The 25,348-nt window shown below is 28.8% G+C and overlaps 1 protein-coding gene and 1 long non-coding RNA gene across 5 annotated transcripts in view; one reads left to right on the top strand and one right to left on the bottom strand.

Moving 5' to 3' along the window:
- Window positions 1-25,348, top strand: part of Nrg (Neuroglian) — a 232,194-nt gene that overhangs the window by 120,029 nt on the left and 86,817 nt on the right. The window lies entirely within an intron of this gene.
- On the bottom strand, window positions 8,151-8,762 carry LOC142231596 (uncharacterized). The gene is made up of 3 exons (XR_012720839.1): window positions 8,678-8,762; window positions 8,364-8,622; window positions 8,151-8,284 (listed from the first exon to the last, which is right to left on the bottom strand). It is a non-coding gene; the product is annotated as an uncharacterized LOC142231596 (long non-coding RNA).

The raw sequence follows: 25,348 nt of genomic DNA, 5'->3' as shown, positions 1-25,348 counted from the left end.
AATTTTGATTTTCCAAAGTTTGGAGAATTAGATTTTTTATGGACATTTCCCTTTGACATTCTGATGAGTTAATGTGAGCACAAAAAGTTCTATATCATAGTCCTTCTTTCGATTCAAAGTCGAGTTTTTGATTTTGAGGTTAAAAAATTAATTGTGGTCAACTTCAAAAGTCGATTTTCAAAGTCATTTTTATGAATTTGAAGATTACAAAAAGTCGATTATTCGAAAAATCGCTTTTCTACTTGTAGATTATGTTTATAAAAATTCATCTAGGCGATTGTTACTTAGTCGAGTTTGGGTAACAACAAAAGACTGGAAATTGTAATGAGTAGGGATGTGGAGTTCGAGTTCGGAGTGGGTCTTGGAGTTGGAGTCTGAATATTTTGCTAGAGTCGGAGCCGGAGTTGTTTTTTCGACTTCGACTCCGGTGAAACCAAAATGTGAAAAACACTTTATATTTTGGGCCGATAGCCTCTAGTTGCTAGTGCCCGTATAAATAAGTTTCCCAGCAAAAAAATTTGGAAGTTCTTCCAAAGACACAACTTTAAAAGCACTTCCAGAAGATGCACTCCCAATGATGTTCTTTATTTTAACTACCCAGGAAGTTATTTTAATTCAATTTTTTATAACTTGTTTTTTTTTCATTCTGAGTCGGTCTGAGCATGTCCGTCCGTCCGTCTGTTGAAATCACGCTAACTTCCGAACGAAACAAGCTATCGACTTGAAACTTGGCACAAGTAGTTGTTATTGATGTAGGTCGGATGGTATTGCAAATGGGCCATATCGGTCCACTTTTACGTATAGCCCCCATATAAACGGACCCCCAAATTTGGCTTGCGATTGCTCTAAGAGAAGCAAATTTCATCCGATCCGGCTGAAATTTGGTACATGGTGTTAGTATATGGTCTCTAACAACCATGCAAAAATTTGTCCACATCGGTCCATAATTATATATAGCCCCCATATAAACCGATCCCCCGATTTGGCTTGAGGAGCCTCTAAGAGAACCAAATTTCATCCCATCCGGCTGAAATTTGGTACATGGTGTTAATATATGGTCTCTAATGACCATGCAAAAATTGGTCCACATCGGTCCATAATTATATATAGCCCCCATATAAACCGATCACCAGATTTGACCTCCGGAGCCTCTTGGAAGACCAAAATTCATCTGATTCAGTTGAAATTTGGTACATGGTGTTAATATATGGTCTCTAATGACCATGCAAAAATTGGTCCATATCGGTCCATAATTATATATAGCCCCCATATAAATGGATTCCCAGATTTGTCCTCCGGAGCCTCTTTGAGGAGCAAAATTCATTCGGTCCGGTTGAAATTTGGAACATGGTGTTAGAATGTGGTCTCTAACAAACACGCAAGAATTGGTCCATATCGGTCCATAATTATATATAGCTCCCATATAAACCGTTCCCCAGATTTGATCTCCGGAGCCTCTTGGAGGAGAAAAATTCATCCTATCCGGTTGAAATTTGCAACGTGGTGTTATTATAAGTTCGCTAATATTCATGCCAAAATTGGTCCATATCGGTCTATAGTAATTATAGCCGATCCCCAATCACACAAAAATTGGTCCATATCGGTTCATATTCATGGTTGCCACTCGTTCCAAAAATAATCTACCAAAATTTTATTTTTATAGAAAACATTGTCAAAATGTTCTTTCTATAGAAAATTTTGTCAAAATTTTATTTCTATCGAAAATTTTTTCAAAATTTTATTTCTATAGAAAATTTTGTCAAAATTTTATTTCTATAGAAAATTTTGTCAAAATTTTATTTCTATAGAAACTTTAAACTTAATTATATACGTATTTAATCGGCCTTTTTTAGTTTAATATATACTACGTATGGACTACCTTGTAATTTAGAAGACGGTGTTAGGAAGTTTTAAGATACCTTGCCATCGGCAAGTGTTACCGCAACCCAAGTAATTCAATTGTGGATGACAGTCTTCAGTAGAAGTTTCTACGCAATCCATGGGGGAGGGTACATAAGCTTCGGCCTGGCCGAATTTACGGCCGTATATACTTGTTTTTGTTTCAAATAGGTTAAAAACAGAGTAAGAATTCATAAAATGGTTCAAATCATTTAAATTTTGTCGACTAAAATGCTAAATGCCAATCTGAAAGAATTGTGAATTTTTGAAAATATTTAAGGTGAAACGTTTCCGACAAGCGTTAGAATTCATTAAAAATTATAAAAATTATTTAGAATTTTTTAATTTACACCCAAAACATTGAATTCGGCTCACACCTAAAGAAGTGATGCAAATTCAGTGCAACGGCTGTTGAAATAGAGGACTTCCGTCCTATGACAAGCCCATATTAAATTCATCGCTTCTGCGTCAATTTTGCACCACTTGCAGATCCAAAAAGAACATTTTCATTATTTTTTTGGCGACGCTTTGTTTGCTGGGATGTTGCAAAAATTCCATTCGTATTTTAGGGACATATAGTATTTGTGCTTTCGACAATATTTTATTTTTTTTTTTTTCAGTGCTGGTCATGTCCTTCTGGTATCCCCTAATATAACTGAAAAAAAATATTAGACTAATGAACAATATTTTAAAATTCCATATTTTTTACTCTATTTTTTTTTTTTTTTTTTTGTAAATCTCTCCAAGTTCTTTAAAATATTCATGACATTCATTGAAATTCATTATGAAGTCAAATCGAAAACATGAAATAACCATAAAGCACTAAACTTTAATGGCATCATAGTAGAATGTTTGACTGATAGATATACAATGGGTTATTGTGATGACGATGATGATGTCATTGATTGGCTTTTTCCCTTGTCACATCACACGTCGAGTTTTGGATTTGTATGAATTTCCGTTGGCGTTATGGATGGTTCAGCCTATGCCATTATTTTTCTAATATAGAAACAAGTTTTTTTTTTTCTCTTCGATAAAGTTTGTTCACATGTTTCGAATTATTCAAAAAAAAAAAAAAATTTTTCATATTTATATTAGCCTTTTGATATTAACTCTAGTTTTTTGTGATATTTGTTTATAACTAAAGCCGGTAAAATATTTATATAGTTGTTGTTATTTTGAAATGGTTTCTTGTTCGATTTTTATGGTGGGAATTGAAACCTCCACATTCGTATAAACAATTCCCTTGATGGGTTCATGTTATAGCTGTGAGAACAAATCAATAGTTGTTGAATATATATATTTTTTCAAATAATGTACATTTATTGTTTATTGAATATTCATAATTGATATAATTGCCATATTCTTTTTCATTTTATAAACATTAATAAATAAATGGTCAATGATCTCTTGTCCAAACATGTAATCATCGAATTGAGATAGGTGATTCATTTAATACTTAATTAATAGTATCTCTCAAATGATTACTCAGTAATAATATATTTGACAAATTAAAATTGTCAATTTACTATTGCATTTCATATACTCTTTAAAAACACATTTTTTTTCTTCTGCAAAAAAAAATGTTAAAAAAAATATTAATCATAATAAATTTAATGATAGTGTTTTTTTTTTTCGAAAAAAAAAACTTTGATCTTTACCACAAAAATGTGATCTGTCGTCAGTATTTTGGTATTTTATGCGTAATGTTGCCTAGACAATTGCACCGTCAACTTTGCTACAAAAAAATCTAAAAGCAATTTTCAAATTCTGTACCCCCATTAAGTACAAAAAAAAAAATACAGAAAAGTAAAATAACAAAAATCAAAGAAAAGTGTGTCATGATGTCAATATAAAACTATTTTTACAACAAAAGTAGTTTTTCAACATTCAATTGCAATAAACATTTTCTAGGCAGTTGCGATGTAGTGTCGCGACACCGACAGACAATTCGAAATCATTTTGCAACAGTTAAAATGCTAAAGGGCATAAGAAACATTTGCCATATGATCTAATTAAAATAATTGTTTAGTATTATAAAATAAATTAGTATAAAAAAAATATATAAAATACCATTAAATCTGTGGCAAAGAGAAATTTATTATTTTTTTTTTTTTTGCAATAGATGACGTTACTAATTTGTATCTCATGCACGGGTGCAATTTGAACTTTGAAGCCAAAATTTACCATATTTAAGAAATTTCTTATTTTGAAGTTTTTACTCAAAGTTTTGTGGTTAAAATATAAAAAAAAAATGTTTTTTTCTTCGTATGAATTTTGACAAAAATTTTGTCAAAATTTTATTTATATAGAAATTTTTTTCAAAATTTTATTTCTATAGAAATTTTTGTCAAAATTTTATTTCTATAGAAAATTTTGTCAAAATTTTATTTCTATAGAAAATTTTGTCAAAATTTTATTTCTATAGAAAATTTTGTCAAAATTTTATTTCTATAGAAAATTTTGTCAACATTTTATTTCTATAGAAAATGTTGTCAAAATTTTATTTCTATAGAAAATTTTGCCAAAATTTTATTTCTATAGAAAATTTTGTCAAAAGTTTATTTCTAAAGAATATTTTGTCCAAATTTTGTAAAAATTTTTATTTCTATAGAAAATTTTGTCAAAATTTTATTTCTATAGAAAATGTTGTCAAAATTTTATTTCTATAGAAAATTTTGTCAAAATTGTATTTCTACAGAAAATTTTGTCAGAATATTAATTCTATAGAAAATTTTGTCAAATTTTATTTCTATAGAAAATTTTGTCACAATTTTATTGCTATAGAAAATTTTGTCAAAAATTGTTTTCTCTAGAAAATTTTGTCAAAAAGTTCTTTCTGTAGAAAATTTTGTCAAAATTTTATTTCTATAGAAATTTTTGTCAAAAATGTATTTCTTTAGAAAATTTTGTAAAAATTTTATTTATATAGAATTTTTTTAATAATTTGTTTTCTTTATTTTATTCGACCTTTTTAATTGTCTTGTGTAAATCAGTAACTAATCAAGCTCGAGGTCATTTCTTTGTTGTTTTTATAGTAATAATTTACTTTATTTTTTCTTTCCGATATTTCGCAATTACTTGAATTGCATCTTCATTGGGATGTACACTACAAAAATAGATAAATATTTAACCATGTAAATATCACAGAACAGATTAATGTAAAAGAAAATAATTTTAGTTTATAAGTACATGTAAACGATCACTCACATAAAAAGATGTTTACAACACAATTAACTTATTCTACAGTAGTTGCACTACTCTTGTCAAAAGTCTATATTGCACTGCTTTCTTCTATGTGTTTTTTGTGTTCGTTTCATGTTCTTTCTCTTCTCTATGAGTTGTCTATAGCTTTTAGCATTTCCTTCGATGTCGGCTTTGTAGTTGATTCTCTTTTCAGAAGGTGTATTTATGATATGTAGCATCTCTTGTGTGAATCTCTTGTTGTAGTTTGACTCTCTGGCTAAGATGCGTACATTATCAAAGTTGGGGATGTGTTTTTGTGTTGCACAGTGGTTTGCTAGTGCAGTTTTTTGTATTATGTTATTTCCTCTTAATTTGTAGTCCGATTTATGTCCAGCGATCCTCGTTTTTAGTTTGTTGCCAGTTGTTCCCACGTAGACTTTTTCACATGATTGTTGATCATTGCCATCGCATTTAATTTCGTATACCAGGTTGTGCTTTTCCATGTTTTGCAATTTGGTTTTTGGATTTGTAAATAATTCTTTTAACGTGTTGTTTGTTTTGTGTGCAATAGTGAACTTCTCTTTGTCAAATATGTTTGAATTTTCTATTCTCTCTGAAACATTAGGAATGTATGTCAATGATTTGTATGATTTTGTTTTCGTCTGGTGTTCGTCAAATTCTTTATTATTCTTTTTTGAATTTATTAAATTATTCGCTAAATACTTGGGAAAGTTATTTTTGGCTAGTATCTGTTTTATCCTCTCTTTATTTTTTGCGTGGAATTCCTTATCACTGATAGTTAAAACTCTATGTATTAAATTATTGGCCGTATTTATTATTATTCTTTTCGGGTGTTTTGAATAGAAATTTATAATTCTGCCAGATGCTGTAGGTTTTTGATACCAGTCTAGGTTAAGTTTTCCATTCTTTCTTATAACCAATGTATCCAAATAAGGCAACTGTCCGTTATCTTCTTCTTCTACAGTGAATTTTATATTCGAATGGAAATTATTGAGGGTATTTAGCATATTCATAATCGCATTTTTGTGAGTTACTGCGAACAAGTCATCTACGTATTTCAGTAATATTTTCGGTTTTGTTGTTAGTTTGTTTTCACAATCCATCAACAACTTTTCCATTACTATATCCGCCACAATCGGCGATGCTGGTGATCCCATTGGCAGACCTTTCTTCTGTTTATAGATCTTTTCCTCGAATTGGAAATATCTATTCTCCATTATGCAGAATTTTAATATTCTAAGAAATGTATTCTGTGTCATCTTTGTGAATTCTTTAATTTCATCCCATCTTTGTTCAATGATAGTCAATGCTAATTCCACTGGGATGCTAGGGAATAAGGATATTACGTCAAAGGATACAATTTTCTCGTCCTCTTCGGTCGTCAAATCTTTTATCTTATTCCTAAATTGCACTGAATCCCTTATGTTGTATTTCGAGTTTTACACAGCATCTGGCAGAATTATAAATTTCTATTCAAAACACCCGAAAAGAATAATAATAAATACGGCCAATAATTTAATACATAGAGTTTTAACTATCAGTGATAAGGAATTCCACGCAAAAAATAAAGAGAGGATAAAACAGATACTAGCCAAAAATAACTTTCCCAAGTATTTAGCGAATAATTTAATAAATTCAAAAAAGAATAATAAAGAATTTGACGAACACCAGACGAAAACAAAATCATACAAATCATTGACATACATTCCTAATGTTTCAGAGAGAATAGAAAATTCAAACATATTTGACAAAGAGAAGTTCACTATTGCACACAAAACAAACAACACGTTAAAAGAATTATTTACAAATCCAAAAACCAAATTGCCAAACATGGAAAAGCACAACCTGGTATACGAAATTAAATGCGATGGCAATGATCAACAATCATGTGAAAAAGTCTACGTGGGAACAACTGGCAACAAACTAAAAACGAGGATCGCTGGACATAAATCGGACTACAAATTAAGAGGAAATAACATAATACAAAAAACTGCACTAGCAAACCACTGTGCAACACAAAACACATCCCCAACTTTGATAATGTACGCATCTTAGCCAGAGAGTCAAACTACAACAAGAGATTCACACAAGAGATGCTACATATCATAAATACACCTTCTGAAAAGAGAATCAACTACAAAGCCGACATCGAAGGAAATGCTAAAAGCTATAGACAACTCATAGAGAAGAGAAAGAACATGAAACGAACACAAAAAACACATAGAAGAAAGCAGTGCAATATAGACTTTTGACAAGAGTAGTGCAACTACTGTAGAATAAGTTAATTGTGTTGTAAACATCTTTTTATGTGAGTGATCGTTTACATGTACTTATAAACTAAAATTATTTTCTTTTACATTAATCTGTTCTGTGATATTTACATGGTTAAATATTTATCTATTTTTGTAGTGTACATCCCAATGAAGATGCAATTCAAGTAATTGCGAAATATCGGAAAGAAAAAATAAAGTAAATTATTACTATAAAAACAACAAAGAAATGACCTCGAGCTTGATTAGTTACTGATTTACACAAGAATTTTTTTCACAATTTTTTTTTTTCTATAGAAAATTTTCTCAAATTTTATTTCTATTGAAAATTTTGTTAAAATTTTATTTCTATAGAAAAGTTGTCAAAATTTTATTTCTACCCGTGTAAAAATTGGTGGATCTGGCCAGATATTATTAGATCTCCTGCCATATCTGATTAGATATGTAGGCAGATCTGGACAGATCCGAAAAATGGTAATATCTGATCAGATCTAATTCTAAAGGAATTAGATCTGACCAGATCTCAAATTTGGCCCACATCTAATTATATCTAATTTGATATAATTAGATGTTAATATATCTAATTATATATAATTTTATCTACAAATTTCCAAAATTAGTGAAATTACAGTAATTAATAAAATAGATTTATTTTATGTTTTTATAATGAAAAGAGTATTTAATATTATAAGTTGGATCAAACATATGTACATTATATATATGTCTAGGTATAAAAGTCTACGAATTAAAAAAAAAAAACAACAACAACAGCAAAAACAAAATATATATACATAGCCACCAAGGGTTCTGGCATTTAAATTTCCCAAGGCGTTTGTACATTGCTCTCTGCAAACATTTCTTTAAATGAGTCTCGTAATTCCTTTATTTGGCTACTCGGAATGAAAACTCTGAAAAATATAAAATATACAGAAGAATTATCAGTCTAACATATTTAAAGATATATTTGCAAATAATACATATAATTACCAAAATTTGCTTCTCGTACCCAATAATTTAAACCAGCACTGTATTGAATGGTTTGTGCGAAGCTCCAAATACCATACTATGAAAAATTGCACGGGAATGTATCCGGTTCACAATCCAAATCATCTCCAAATTTGTATTCTTTTTGAAATTGGATAATACTTCCTTCTATCGCAACTTCGGATATGGCCTGGTCACAAATCTTTACGTTGCTCCGCTGTCATCTTTTAATCTTTTCCTGGACTACCACAAATTCATCCTCCTAAAACAGAGAAAATATTCAATATATAAAAATAGGAACAAAACAATAAACTTACCTTCTCATACTCCTTTATCTTCCTCGAAAAATGAGATTTTAAATGAAATAAAAATATGAAACTCGCATTATAAAATATTTGATATATTTTTTTTTTTCAAATTTAATAACAACAGGCGTTGCTAATGGTGATAGTTATGGGGTGACATTTTTGAAAACAAAAAGACAGTTGTGTCTGAAAGTTAAGCATTTCATGAAGACACTTGTTTTGATGTGCGACCAAACATACGTGCTTGTAACCAAGTATATCACGTTAGTATTCTCGTAACAAACACATTATTTTTACACACAAACATATACAAATATTTTTTTATCCGTGTTACACAGCTGGTTCATGATTTAATGCGATATATATAATTAGATATGGAGCTATATATAGTATATATAATTAGATATGATGTCATATATGAAGATATATAATTAGATCTTACCAGATATGACTGATATAAATAGATATAACAACATATATAATGAGATCTTGAATCAGATCTAATCATATATAGCACTATACATAACATATCTCCATAGATCTATTTATATCTACAACCATATCTGAGCAGATATAATTATATATACTTTGATATTATTAGACATGATTAGATCTCTCAATTTTTACACGGGTATAGAAAATTTTGTCAAAATTTTATTTCTATAGAAAATTTTGTCAAAATTTTATTTCTATAGAAAATTTTGTCAAAATTTTATTTCTATAGAAAATTTTGTCAAAAATGTATTTCTTTAGAAAATTTTGTCAAAATTTATTGCTATAGAAAATTTTGACAAAAATTTTTTTCTCTAGAAAATTTTGTCAAAATTTTATTTCTATAGAAATTTTTGTCAAAATTATATTTCTGTAGAAAATTTTGTCAACATTTTATTTCTATAGAAAATTTTGTCAAAATTTTATTTCTATAGAAAATTTTGTCAAAATTTAATTTCCTTAGAAAATTTTGTCAAAATTTTATTTCTATAGAATTTTTTTTCAAAATTTTATTTCTATAGAAACTTTTGTCAAAATTTTATTTCTATAGAAAATTTTGTCAAAATTTTATTTCTATAGGAAATTTTGTTAAAATTTTATTTCTATAGAAAATTTTGTTAAAATTTTATTTCTAAAGAGAATTTTGTCAAAATGTTTTTTTTTTTTTTATAGAAAATTTTGTCGAAATTTTATTTCTATAGAATATTTCGTCCAAATTTTGTCAAAATTTTATTTCTATAGAAAATTTGGTCAAAATTTTATTTCTATAGAAAATTTTCTCAAATTTTATTTCTATGGAAATTTCTATCAAAATTTTATTTCTATAGAAAATTTTATCAAAATTTTATTTCTATAGAAAATTTTGTCAAAATTTATTTCTATAGAAAATTTTCTAAAAATTTTATTTCCTTTGAAAATTTTCTCAAATTTTATTTTTTTCCTTTCCTTTCACCTCAAGCACATACCCATTGGCCATGGGAGAGCCATGTCCCCAGTGCATTCACGATACATGCAATCAGGCGTACTATTCCGCTATTTGATTGTTAATCCCTTTTGCTTTTCCCCTTGTAATATGACAACCACCGTATTGTGTAGATTTTCACTTAATTATAAAATTATACTACTTTTACGCATAGTTATGCACATTTTCTATTTTCCAAGTTTACCCATTTGATTCTACAATAATACCAACAAAAAAAAAAACGACACCAATTAAAGTAAATTTAGAAAAAAAAAATGGAAAAAATTACGGAGGAAAAGAAGCAAGAAAAAAATACGAAACTCAAATAAAAATAATTGTGTCATATAAGCCGACATTCACGGCTGAACAACTAAACAAATGATTGCAAAATGCTGTCATTGTTGATGACATCTGATTAACGCTGCTGCTAGTACACCCTGACAGTTAGTCGAACGTGTATGAAATGGACAGACGGGCAATCTGAGATACCCTGTAATATATGGCGTATTGTCAGAGGTCGACGGATTGTACAATGACGATGATATGCGATGAGAGAGCTTGGAGAATGGATGGACGTTGATGATGCAGCCACATAGAGATGGCCATAGATCAGACAAGTTCCATCAATAAATTCAAATATTTCAAGTGTAATCAGCTACCTAGAATCAGAACAAAGATCTATCTGTGAATGTGCGAATGAGCTCCAATAAAGTTTGGGGTGTTTTAAAAGTGAGCACAATCATCCGTTCGAATCCATAAATTTTAAAGTTATGAAAGTTATAGTTTTTAATAATTTATATTTATTTATTACAAGATTTACAATCATAAAAAATTCTGAAAAAAAAAACATTAAAAAAATATATATATATAAAAAAATTAGATTCTAACAACAAAGGTTTTTGACCAATTTATATTTTGTATATAAATATTCTGCATATGTTTTCTGCCAATGATTTTCAAATTTATAGTAAATACGATTTTTTTATGATCACGAACCAAACAAATCAAATATTATGCACCTTTTCGTAATTTCAAAATATTTACTTTTACCAAAATATTGCAATATTTATTTATTACACAAGGAATTAAAAAAATGTGGCACACAAAAGCAACAAAAGAATGGCACAAAAATGTAAAAAGTGTGGCTTTTGGTGGTAAGAACAGCATTACAGTTCTGCCACTTTTTTCAACCGGTGATACTTTTGTGCCACTTTTTTTGTGTTGTGCTACCAAACGCGATACTTTTTACATGTTTGTGCCACTCTTTTGTTGTTATTGTGTACCACCTTTTTATTATTGGCACACAAAACAACAAAAGAGTGGCACAAAAATATAAAAATTGTGGCATTTAGTGGTAAGAACAAGCGGTGATACTTTTGTGCCACCTTTTTTTGTTGTGCTACCAAACGCGATACTATTTAAATATTTGTGCCACCTTCTCATCATATTGTGCTACTTTTTAATTACATTCTGTTGTACTGTTAGTTTTTTTATACGTTTTGATCTCAAATTCCTTCAAGATTACACAGAAAAAATATCACAAATGTTTTCAATTAAAATTTTAATTGATTAAAAAAAAAATATTTCATTAAAAATTTAATTGGAAGGAAAATCAACCACAGCAATTAATTGTAGCAATTCATTTTTTAATTGACTTTGGTGATGATTGATACTATCATTTCTGTGATTGAAGACATTTCAATTAAGGATTAATTGTATCAATTAATTTCGGGATTGAAGACAAAAAAAATAGTATTTTCTGTGTAAGAATATGATGGACGTCTTATCGAAAAATCGAGCTTACTAGTCGAGCATCACATTTGTGACCAATTGTCCCTTTTCTGTCCTAATGTTCTCAGTCGACATGTATTACGCCTAAAAGTATGCAAAGAAAATGTCCTATAGTTTGGACTGTACGATTTTTTTGTTTGATCTGAAACTTCCCTGGCCGATGTCCTAACAAAAAATCGAGTTTACTAGTCGAATATCATATTTAGGAACAATTTCCCCTTTTCTGTCATACTGTTCTCAGTGGCCAAGTGTTCCACCTAGAAATATGCAAAGAACATTTTCTATGGAGGATATACCGGGTTAATCAGTGTTATCGTTGTGCCACTTGTTTTTAAGCGGAGATACTTTTGTGCCACGTTTTTGTTGTGCTACTACATAAGATACCTTTTACATTTTTGTGCCACCTAGTCATCATATTGTGCCACTTTTTAATTACATTCTTTTGTACTGTAAGTTTTTTTTTTATACATTTTGATTTCAAATTCGATTGCGAACATGATTTGTGTCTTAAAAAAAAATCGAGTTTATCAGTTTAATATTATATTTGCGAATAATTTTCTTTTTTCTATCGTACTGTTCTCAGTGGACAAGTGTTCCGCCTAAAAGTATGCAAAGAATTATTTCTATAGTGGATATACCGGGTTAATCTTCTCAATCTTAAATTGGAAGGAATAGTTTTACATGAAACTCAAATAAAATGATTTTTACATTAGTAAGGATCTAAGGGCTTTTTTATACCCTGGTATACGAGGGTTGCCTTTAATATTTCGGGATTAGAGAATAAAAAAATATTGACCATATAAAATAGCTTTACTTTTTTTTAAATATTCGCCATTACGATCTATACATTTTTGCACGTGTTTGAACCAATTGACAAATAACTTTTGCCACTGTGGTTAAGGTATGTCCAAAACATGCATTCTGAACGGATCAATCGCTTCTTCGGGTGCCGAAAACCGTTGTCCTCTCATTTTATTTTTTACGTTCGGCAATGAAAAGAAGTCATCCGGTGCCAAATCAGGATTTTACGGCAGATGACCCATCAAAGCAATGTCTTGAGAGCTCAAAAATTAAGTTATTTGAGCCGATGTGTGAGAGCTCGAATTGTCAGTTGACATATTGCCACACCGAGGTTTCCCAATCCCGGTATATAAAAGACAACCCTAAATATGTTTAATTTAGTTTGATTTTTCTTTATGAAAACGTGTGCCACCTTTTTTTTTTAAATTGTCTATGCCACCTTTTATTGTCACTGCCATTTTTTTTAGAAATTTCCTAATGGTAACACTGGGTAAAAAATAAGAGCACATGTAAAAAGTGGCAAAAATCACTATTTCAAGCTAAGCTTATGCCATACTCAGCCTTTTCGTCTCACCTAAGACATAAAATTCGGTCGGCTAAAGTATTATTTTTCGGTTGATCTTTGAATCACCTAAGTAAACAAACAAAAGATTTTATTTTGTTTTTGTTTTTTTTATTTAACAAACTAAGAGAGCAATTGTTGTCTTTAATAGACATGCAGCCGACTACTCTATAGGTAGCATTATATTATCATATTTCTAGTTTTTCTTTTTTTTTTTTGTTTCGTTCACAAAATATGCAAATTTCCCCAAGTATTTAATGCTTGTATGTGTTCAGTTTTGTATTTACAAATGGAAATCAAGTCAATTGTATTTGAATTTATTTTTTTTTTTTACATGAGACACTCACTAATATTGTCACCTGCTTCTTATTTCTAAATGAATGGATAATTTTATTGACTTTTTTTAATAGTAATCAACAGGGGGGCCTTATAGGTATAGATAGGTATTTTATTTGAGGTTTTGCAAAGGGAATCATCAAGGTTATATACATCTCTATATATATGGTAAATTCCATAATAGATGGGAGGAATAGCGGGACATTTTTCTAAAAAAATTAGCAAAGAATTCAGAATTGATAAAAACAGACATATATTAACAATATATTGACGGAATAAGAGAGATTATGCCACCTAAATTTTAAGGCATGCAATTTATACAATATTACGAGCAAACTTCGTTAAAATAAAGAAATTTTAATTAAAAGAAATATATTTGAAATAGAGCAAATTGTCTTTAAGGTAAAAAAACTCATTTTTATTTAAAAAATTAATCCTTGAATTAACGGAGACATTTAATCCCGGAATCAATACAAAAATTCTTTGTGTAATTTTTGAAACCGATCAAGTTCCTTTACTTTTTTTCCAAATGTCCTTTTTACAGCCAAAATAAATCAATTTTTGGATTCACAGGCTTATAGTCTGGAAGTCATTCTGTTAAGCATCCGGTGCATACATTTCCTACCAGTTCTTCAGTAGTTCTGTATCGTGGTTAAATTCACGAAAAAAATAATTCCTCCCTCCCAAACGAAATTTTTGGACAAACAAATATAATAGTATAGACTGTTTTTAACGCTGTTTTAGATGATGTGAAAACAATTTGATAAAGAAGTCACTGGCTAATTGCATTTTCCCTCATATATTTCTCTTGATTTAATTATTTCTCAGCAATATTTTGTGTAATACAACCAATATGTAAGAAATTATTCGATTTTTTTTCTAATTTTGAAAATTTTACCTTTCGCCCAGACGGAGAATCGAACCGCCAGCCAGCGTAACCAGTATTTTTCTGGCTCTTTTCCACAAATTAGGATGTTTTCGTCCCCAAAAATACCCAATTTAAATTATTGACCAACATTTTTGACAAGTTCTCATTGAAAAAATAAAGAAATAACAGGTTGGCTGATAAGTCCCCGGTCTGACACATAGATGGCGTCGCTAGTATTAAATGCATATTTTTTTATATAGTACCAACCTTCAAATGATTCGTGTCAAAATTTGACGCCTGTAAGTCAATTAGTTTGTGAGATAGAGCGTCTTTTGTGAAGCAACTTTTATTATTGTGAAAAAAAAAGGAATTTCGTGTTTTGATAAAATACTGTTTTCTGAAGGGAAAAAATACGGAGGAAGCAAAAACTTGGCCCCATATGAAGAAGAAAAAAGTGTTGTTCCACCAAGACAACGCACCGTGACACAAGTCATTGAGAACGATGGCAAAATTCATGAATTGGGCTTCGAATTGCTTCCCCACCCACCGTATTCTCCAGATCTGGCCCCAGCGATTTTTTCTTGTTCTCAGACCTCAAAAGGATGCTCGCAGGAAAAAATTTTGCTGCAATGAAGAGGTGATCGCCGAAACTGAGGCCTATTTTGAGGCAAAACCGAAGGAGTACTACCAAAATGGTATCAAATAATTGAAGGTCTTTATAATCGTTGTATCGCTCTTGAAGGGAACTATGTTGAATAATAAAAAAGAATTTTGACAAAAAAATGTGTTTTTCTTTGTTAGACCTGTAAAATAATATGCATTTAATACTAGCGACGCCATCTATGTGTCAGAACGGGGACTTATCAGCCAACCTGTTAACTCTAGTTGTCATCAACACACAATTATTGCTATAGCCATCGACGCACAAATAACGTATACAGTCAAACAGTCATATTTATAGACCACTTTGTCGGGCAAACACAAACTGATGTAAAGAAACTTTATTTAAAGAAAACAAACCACTTTAATCGGTGCCTTTCTCATATATAAACATAAAAATGGACTGTGATAAAATGCGTCTTTTTGATTGCACAAATAAAAATTTTGTAAAAAAATTTTGTAAATTTCGAAGAAATTAAAAAAATGGGAAGACTTTCCGGGATCCTTATAATATATTAATCTACAGAATTTAGACCTCATCTTAGCTAAAATGAGTTATTTTCCTATGAATACTTAAACATGAAATTTAGGATTCCTTCTAGAAATTAAACAAATGTCTTCCTATAATCTGTAAAATTCTTGTATGTGATCCCTGGCGATTGGTATTTAACATTCGGCCGAATTTTTTTCGGTATCTATATGCTTTAACCCCTCTTATCAGAGTTGAGAATTTAAATTAAGAATATTTACGAATTGCAAAATCTCCCTAAGCTCTTTAAAAATTGTAATTTAAAATTTCCCAGATGTGCTCAATGTGTGTAATAACATTTTTGGGAATATTTCCTTTTTATCCTTTTTGACATGCAGCCAAGTAGAAAATTGCTCCAAAGTGCTAAACGGATACATTTCTCAGAGAAACAAAATAAAATTTCATAAATAAAAGATGAATTAATCAACTTAAATATTCTCAAAACAAAAATGTCAAATGCTTTGTTGGTCCTTAGAATTAGTAAGAATTTCTAACTAAAGTTCACTCAAATAATCCACACATTAAAGAAAAGTCTGTAAACAAGGCAGACGAGACAACGATACGCATAAACATAAAAATTCTGTATCATAAAAGCAAACACTACTTCTGTATTTTCTTAAAGTAATTGTCCGCAGACGTTGTTGCTTTGAAAGATTCTTCGTTTTAGGGGCAATTCAGTTTCCTTTTTGGTTATATTCTTCGTTACTTTAGGTTTTACGTCTGTCTGTTTTTTTCTTTTTTGTAATATCCCGATGGCGTCATTGCATGGTAAATTTATTTTTCATGTTTTCCCTCCACTATCTTGAGCTTGAGTGCTTGGTAACAAGAGGAAAAGTTTGAATTTTTCTCTGCAATGTGGGAAATAAATGTATCCTTGAACAGCTGTTCTTGTTCCATGCCCAAGGATATATAAAACATATACACACTCATGTTCTTGTAAAACGAAACTTACACATATACTGTATGTGTGTGTTTGTTTCTATTCGCCTGTATCATGCTTAAGGAGCAAGCACCTACTCTACTGAACATTGTTTCATAAATTCTTAATACTCCTTAAACATAAGAAATGAGAGAGAGAAAAAAACCAACAACAATATAAAACTCTCAGGATATACCATATACATTCACAGCAGACTTTTATTGCTTTTGTTTTGGGGCCATAAAAGTTGGCTAAAAGCATAAAAGAAGAGAAACAAAAAGTATAATAAAATAAAAGGACTCCCGATTTCTTACCTCAATATCCAATGACGGTTGGTAAGAGCCTTAAATGCAACCAATATCCCACTTTTATAGGAGCTGTTGCAGTATTACAAATTTTATGACATCATAATGTTGTGGTTGTGGTCCTTAGACAAAAATAAAATTCAAAAATATAACCCTAAGTTGCAGACATTTTTATTTACGAAGCAAAGTATTAATGTAGCCAGTGAATTATATCCTTACGTTTGCTGATTTGTAACCTTAACAGATTTTTTTCACAGTGTTTTTGGTTGCCATGCATATGTGTTTAGTTTTTGTCTCTCGAGTTTTTTTTCCATTGTCCTTCATCAAAGTAAATGTCGGCTGGCGCCAAATAATGACTTTGAATTTATAGCCGACAATTTCGATAGTAAAAGCTCTGGCAGGACATGACTCAGTCAAATGCTTGCATACAATCACTCCAAATGGGGTAATGTGGGTATGTGGTAATATGTCAATATACTAAAAAAAAAAGAGTAACAACACTCAAAACAAAGTGAATCCATCAGGAAGGAAAATGTTTTAGCAAAAAATTCCAAGTGAAAAGTCTAAGGGAAATTCCATAATAGATGGGAAGAATGGCGTCAAAATCTTCTAAAATAATTTGTTGGAAATTAAGAATTCGACAAGTTGTAAAAACAAAAATGTACTCACAAAAAAAAAAAAAAAAACAAGTATATACAGCCGTAAATTCGGCCATGCCGAAGCTTATGTACCCTCCACCATGGATTGCGTAGAAACTTCTACTGAAGACTGTCATCCAAAATCGAATTACTTGGGTTGCGGTAACACTTTCTGATGGCAAGGTATCTTAAAACTTCCTAACACCGTACTATATACCACATAGTCCATACGTGGTATATATTAAACTAAAAAAGGCCGATTAAATACGTATATAATTAAGTTTAAAGTTTCTATAGAAATAAAATTTTGACAAAATAAAATTTTGATAACATTTTCTATAGAAGTAAAATTTGGAAAAAAATTTCTATAGAAATAAAATTTTAACAAAATTTTCTATAGAAATAAAATTTTGACAAAATTTTCTATAGAAATAAAATTTTGACAAAATTTTCTATAGAAATAAAATTTTGAGAACATTTTCTATAGAAATAACATTTTGACAATGTTTTCTATAAAAATAAAATTTTGACAAAATTTTCTATAGAAATAAAATTTTGGTAGACTATTTTTGGCTCGAGTGGCAACCATGATTATGAACCGATATGGACCAATTTTTGTGTGATTGGGGATCGGCTATATATAACTATAGACCGATATGGACCAATTTTGGCATGTTTATTAGCGGCCTTATACTAACACCACGTTGCAAATTTCAACCGGATCGGATGAATTTTGCTCTTCCAAGAGGCTCCGGAGGACAAATCTGGGGATCGGTTTATATGGGGGCTATATATAATTATGGACCGATATGAACCAATTCTTGCGTGTTTATTAGAGACCACATTCTAACACCATGTTACAAATTTCAACCGGATCGGCTGAATTTTGCTCCTCCAAGAGGCTCCGGAGGACAAATCTGGGGATCGATTTATATGGGGGCTATATATAATTGTGAACCGATATGGACCAATTCTTGTATGGTTGTCAGACCATAACCATGCAAAAATTGGTCCACATCGGCCTATAATTATATATAGCCCCCATATAAACCGATCACCAGACTTGACCTCCGGAGCCTCTAAGAGAACCAAATTTCATCCGATCCGGCTGAAATTTGGTACATGGTATTGGTATATGTTCTCTAATGTCCATGCAAAAATTGGTCCACATCGGCCCATAATTATATATAGCCCCCATATAAACCGATCCCCAGATTTGACCTCCGGAGCCTCTTAGAGGAGCAAAAGTCATCCGATCCGATTGAAATTTGCAACGTGGTGTTAGTATAAGACCGCTAATAAACATGCCAAAATTGGTCCATATCGGTCTATAGTTATATATAGCCGATCCCCAATCACACAAAAATTGGTCCATATCGGTTCATAATCATGGTTGCCACTCGAGCCAAAAATCTACCAAAATTTTATTTTTATAGAAAACATTGTGAAAATGTTATTTCTGTAGAAAATTTGTCAAAATTTTATTTCTATAGAAAATTTTGTCAAAATTTTATTTCTATAGAAAATTTTGTCAAAATTTTATTTCTATAGAAAATTTTGTTAAAATTTTATTTCTATAGAAATTTTTTTTCCAAATTTTACTTTTATAGAAAATGTTGTCAAAATTTTATTTCTATAGAAGGTTAGGTTAGGTTAGGTTATGTGGCAGCCCGATGTATCAGGACTATTCAGTCCATTGTGGACTATTCAGTCCATTGTGATACCACAGTGGTGAACTTCTCTCTTATCACTGAGTGCTGACCGATTCCATGTTAAGCTCAATGACAAGGGACCTCCTTTTTATAGCCGACTCCGAACGGCGTTCCACATTCCAGTGAAACCACTTAGAGAAGCTTTGAAACCCTCAGAAATGTCACCAGCATTACTGAGGTGGGATAATCCACCGCTGAAAAACTTTTTGGTGTTCGGTCGTAGCAGGAATCGAACCCACGACCTTGTGTATGCAAGGCGGGCATGCTAACCATTGCACCACGGTGGCTCCCATTTCTATAGAAACTTTAAACTAAATTATATACGTATTTAATCGGCCTTTTTATACCCCGCTCCACACAGTGGAACAGGGTATTATAAGTTAGTGCATATGTTTGCAACACCCAGAAGGAGCCGAGATAGACACATGGTGTCTTTGGCAAAAATGCTCAGGATGGGCTCCTGAGTCGATATAGCCATGTCCGACTGTCCGCGAACACATTGTTGTAATCAAAGTCTAGACGCAGTTGTAGTCCAATCGACTTCAAATTTGGCACAGGTATATGTTTTGGCTCAGAATAGAACCCTATTTATTTTGGAAGAAATTGGTTCAGATTTATATATATATATATATATATATATATATATATATATATATATATATATATATATATATATATATATATATATATATATATATATATATATATATAAATATACATAAATAAATATATATATATATATATATATATATATATATATATATATATATATATATATATATATATATATATATATATATATATATATATATATATATATATATATATATATAAGTGTGCCAAATTTTATTGAAATCGGTTCAGATTTAGATATAGCTCCCATATATATCGTTCGTCCGATATGGGCTAATGCGGTCCCAGAAGCCAGAGTTTTACCACAATTTGGTTGAAATTTTGCACTAGGAGTACAATTAGTAGTGTAGTTAAGTGTGCCAAATTTTATTGAAATCGGTTCAGATTTAGATATAGCTCCCATATATATAGTTTGTCCGATTTACACTCATGTGACCACAGTGGCCAATCTTTTACTCGATTTAATTGAAATTTTGCACAGGGAGTAAAATTAGCATTGTAGCTATGCGTGCCAAATTTGCTTGAAATCGGTTCAGATTTAGATATATCTTCCATATATATATTTCGCCCCATTTACACTCATATGACCACAGAGGCCAATTTTTAAACCCCGATTTAGTTGAAATTTTGCACAGGGAGTAAAATTAGTATTGTAGCTATGCGTACCAAATTTGGTTGAAATCGGTTCAGATTTAGATATAGCTCCCATACATATGTTTTTCTGATTTCGACAAAAATGGTCAAAATACAACATTTTCCTTGTAAAGTCGCCACTGCTTAGTCGAAAAGTTGTAAAAATGACTCTAATTTTCGTAAACTTCTAATACATATATATCGAGCGATAAATCATAAATAAACTTTGCGAAGTTTCTTTAAAATTGCTTCAAATGTAAATGTTTCCCATATTTCACATCAATGAGAGGAGCCATCACAATGTCTTTTCGCAAAAAAATCATATGATCATATCTCAAGAAAACATTGAATGATTGCTGTAATCATGTTTAAAAATATATGTTATTTTTTTTTTCAAGTGTAAAACAAAATGAGTTAAAAATAGATAAAAAATAAAAATAATGTTTGCATGTTGGGAAGGAAGGAAGCAAGTCCCTTTGTCTTTTTACGCCTAGCTTAAATAAATATATTTACCTCCCACAATGAATGATTACCCAGATATGACTTTTTGATATCATTTTAACCTCCGAAAAATGCAAAGAAAAATTACAGCAAAAAAAAAAATAAAAAACAAAACGAACCAAGAATATGCTAAATTGGCAGAAATGTGTTCGTGGGGAAATGCAATGTGAAAAACCCCGTTTTTTTACCAAGGATAGACATCACGTTTTCACTGTCTTTTTTTGCCATTTCGTTTTTGTGAAGGATATGAGCTGGTTAGTCTCATAAATTTTCCTTTATCATATTCTCTACATCTTTGGCCTGGATTTTTGGTATGGGGGGAGACTGTCGTAAACGTCTTTAATGACATCCAAGCGTGTTGGAATAAATTAATAATTTTCAAATCTTGGAAGGCATGCATAAGGTGTTATACCATATTCTAGGGAGGAGAATGAACTATAAAAATAAATGGCCCATTTTGGTTTTGAGCCATTTCTTTTATGTACTGGGGAAAGGGTTTAGTAAAATCATTTCCATTTTATATGCATTTAATAAATTTATACACAGTGGAAGGAAGAATTTTATGTTATACTTTGTTTATTTATATTATTATTATTATTTGTTTTGTAAAATGTTCTTTAATAATTTATATTTTTTATTATTCTCTTTTTAGGTAAGTTCAAAAGAATTTCTGACCAGTATATATAGATCAGTAAGTAGAAAAAATACACTCAAAAAATATTCTTTTCTCCCAAACGAAAATTTGGACAAACAAACATTTAATTTTCGTTGTAAGAAAGTTTGTTTAGAAGAAAAGTATAAACTTTTTCCGATGAACCTTGACTCTTTTTTACAGGATGTGGAAACAATTTGATAAAGAATTGTCTGGCTATTTGCATCTTCACTCATATATTTCCCACGTTCACGTGGTTTATTTATTCAGCAATTTTTTCTGTTACACAATCAATATAAAAGAAATTAGTCGGTTTTATAAAACAAATTAAAATTTTACTTTCCGTCCAGACGGATAATCGAACGGCGGACTAGTGTTGCACGTATTTTTTGGCCCTTACCCAAAAATTAAGATGCTTTCATCCCCAAAAATTCCCAATTTAAATTAAAATTCTTCACAAAAAACCCAAATATATATTTTCGCAAAATTGGTATAAAAAAAAAAAACTAAAGAAATATGCTCTGTTAAATAAAATCACTAATAATTGAAAATATTGTAAAAATTAAAAAAATATTAAATTTTTTGTTGTCGTGCGAGCTGCAATAAAGTCAAGATTTCGAATCACAATTGGTCGTAACAAGAAAATTAAAATTTTAGCAAAATTTTGTTTCTATAAAAAAACATTTTGTCAAAATTTTATTTCTATAGAAAAATTTGTCAAAATTTTATTTGTATAGAAAATTTTTTTGAAAATTTTATTTCTATAGAAAACTTTGTCAAAATTTTATTTGTATAGAAAATTTTGTCAAAATTTTATTTCTATAGAAAATTTTGTCAAAATTTTATTTCTATAGACAATTTTGTCAAAATGCTATTCCTATAGAAAATTTTATTTCTATATAAAATTTTGTCAAAATTTTATTTCTATCGAAAATGTGTCAAAATTTTATTTCTACAGAAAAATTTTGTCAAAATTTTATTTCTATAGAAAATTTTGTCAAAATTTTATTTCTATAGAAACTTTTGTCAATATTTTATTTCTATAGAAAATATTGTCAAAATTTTATTTCTATAGAAAATTTTATCAACATTTTATTTATATAGAAAATTTTCTACAAAATTTTATTTCTATAGAAAATTTTGTCAAAATTTTAATTCTATAGAAAATTTTTGCAAAATTTTATTTCTACAGAAAATTTTGTCAAAATTTTATTTCTATAGAAAAATTTGTCAAAATGTGCATCCTCCCTCATATATGTTATTTTCCAAAAAACTTTATTTAAATTAAAATTCTGCACAAAAATCCCGAATGTATTTTAATAACAAAATAAATAAAGAAATAGGCTCTGCTGTAGAAAATCAGTTATAATTGAAAATACTGTAAAAATTAAAAAAAGATTAAAGTTTTTGTTGTACCATCGTGCGCGCTGCAATAGTTTGATAATTTTGTCAAAATTTTATTTCTATAGACAATTTTGTCAAAATTTTATGCTAGAGAAAAATTGTATTTCTTTAAAAAAATTTTGTCAACATTTTATTTCTATAGACAATTTTGTCAAGATTTTATTTCTAAAGAAAATTTTGTCAAAATTTTATTTCTATAGAACATTTTGCAAAATTTTATTTCTATAGAAATTTTTTCAAAATTTTATTTCTAAAGAAAATTTTGTCAAAATTTTATTTCTATAGAAAATTTTGTCAAAATTTTATTTCTATAGAAAATTTTGTCAAAATTTTATTTCTATAGAAAATTTTGTCAAATCTTTATTTCTATAAAAAAATTTTGTCAAAATTTTATTTCTATAGAAAATTTTGTCAAAATTTAAAAAAGCTGAGATCAAAAACAACAATAAAAATTTTATTTTTATAAAAATTTTTGTCAAAATATTCTATAAAATATTTTTTCAAAATTTTATTTCTATAGAAGACTTTGTCAAAATGTTATTTCTATACAAAAATGTTGTCAAAATTTTATTTCTATAGAAAATTATGTCAAAATTTTATTTTTATAGAAAATTTTGTCAAAATTTTATTTCTATAAAAAATTTTGTCAAAATTATATTTCTATAGAAAATGTTATCCACATTGTATTTCTATAGAAAATTTTTAAAAAATTTAATTCTGTAGAAAATTTTTAAAAAATTTAATTCTGTAGTAAATTTTTAAAAAATTTAATTCTATAGAAATTTTTTGCAAAATTTTATTTCCATAGACAATTTTTGCAAAATTTTATTTCTATAGAAAATTTTGTCAAAATTTTATTTCTATAGAAGACTTTGTCAAAATTTTATTTCTGTAGAAAAATGTGTCAAAATTTTATTTCTATAAAATATTTTGTCAAACTTTTATTTCTATAGAAAATTTTATCAACATTTTATTTCTAAAGACAATTTTGTTAACATTTTAATTATATAGAAATTTTTTGCAAATTTTTATTTTTATAGAACATTTCAACAAAATTTTATTTCCATAGAAAATTTTGTCAAAATATTATTTCTATAGACAATTTTATGAAAATTGTATTTCTATAGAAAAATTTGTCAAAGCTTTATTTCTTTGTCAAAATTTTGTTTTCTATAGAAAATTTTCTACAAAATTTAATTTTATAGAAAATTTTGTCAAAATTAGATTTCTATAGAAAATATTGTCAAAATTGTATTTCATAAAAAAAAATTGTAATTTTTTTTCTATAGACAATTTTTTCAAAATTTTATTTCTATAGAAAATTTTGTCAAAATTGTATTTCTTAAAAAAATTTTGTCAAATTTGTATTTCATAAGAAAATTTTGTCATTTTTTTTCTATAGAAAATTTTTTCACAATTTTATTTCTAAAGAAATTTTTATTTTTATAGAAAATTTTGTCAAACTTTATTTCTATAGAAAATTTTGTCAAAATTTTATTTCTATAGCAAATTTTGTCAAAATTTTATTATAGAAATGTTTGTAAAAATTTTATTTCAATAGAAATTTTTGCCAAAATTTTATTTCTATAGAAAATTTTTGAAAAATTTTATTTCTATAGAAAATTTTGTAACTTTTTTATTTCTATAGAAAATTTTTGCAAAATTTTATTTCTATAGAAAATTTTGTCAACATATCATTTCTATAGAAAATTGTGTAAAATTTTTTTTTCTATAGAAAATTTTGTTAAAATTTTATTTCTATAGAAAATTTTGTCAAAATTTTATTTCTATAGAAAATTTTGTCAAAATTTTATTTCTATAGAAAATTTTGTCAAAATTTTATTTCTATAGAAGATTTTGTCAAAATTTTATTTCTATAGATGACTTTGTCAAAATTTTATTTCTATAATTCTTTTTTCCAAATTTTATTTCTATAAAAACTTTTGTCAAAATTTTATTTCTATAGAATTTTTTTTTTCAAAATTTCTTTTTTTCTATTGGAAATATGGTTTTTATTTCTATAAAAAAATTTACGTACCTCTTAATTGGAGTGGAATATTTTGTAAAATCTACCAAAACATCAAGAATTCTACCCATCTACAAAACAGTAAAATATCTACCATTTTTGGTTAAATTCTACCAACTGTGGCAAGCGTGAAATGGACCCCATTCTCAGTTCGAGACCAATTTAAGGGGAATAAAATATTATCCAATGCCATAGATCTACTCCAAGTTCCAAAGCCCTTTGCAACATTTATATATATTTTGCGAACAATGGAAAAATCA

Source organism: Haematobia irritans, chromosome 3 (genome assembly GCF_050003625.1).
Source record: "Haematobia irritans isolate KBUSLIRL chromosome 3, ASM5000362v1, whole genome shotgun sequence".
Classification (NCBI taxonomy): Eukaryota; Metazoa; Arthropoda; class Insecta; order Diptera; family Muscidae; genus Haematobia; species Haematobia irritans.
The sequence above is the reverse complement of the archived record's forward strand: the minus strand, read 5'-3'. Positions and strand labels throughout refer to the sequence as shown.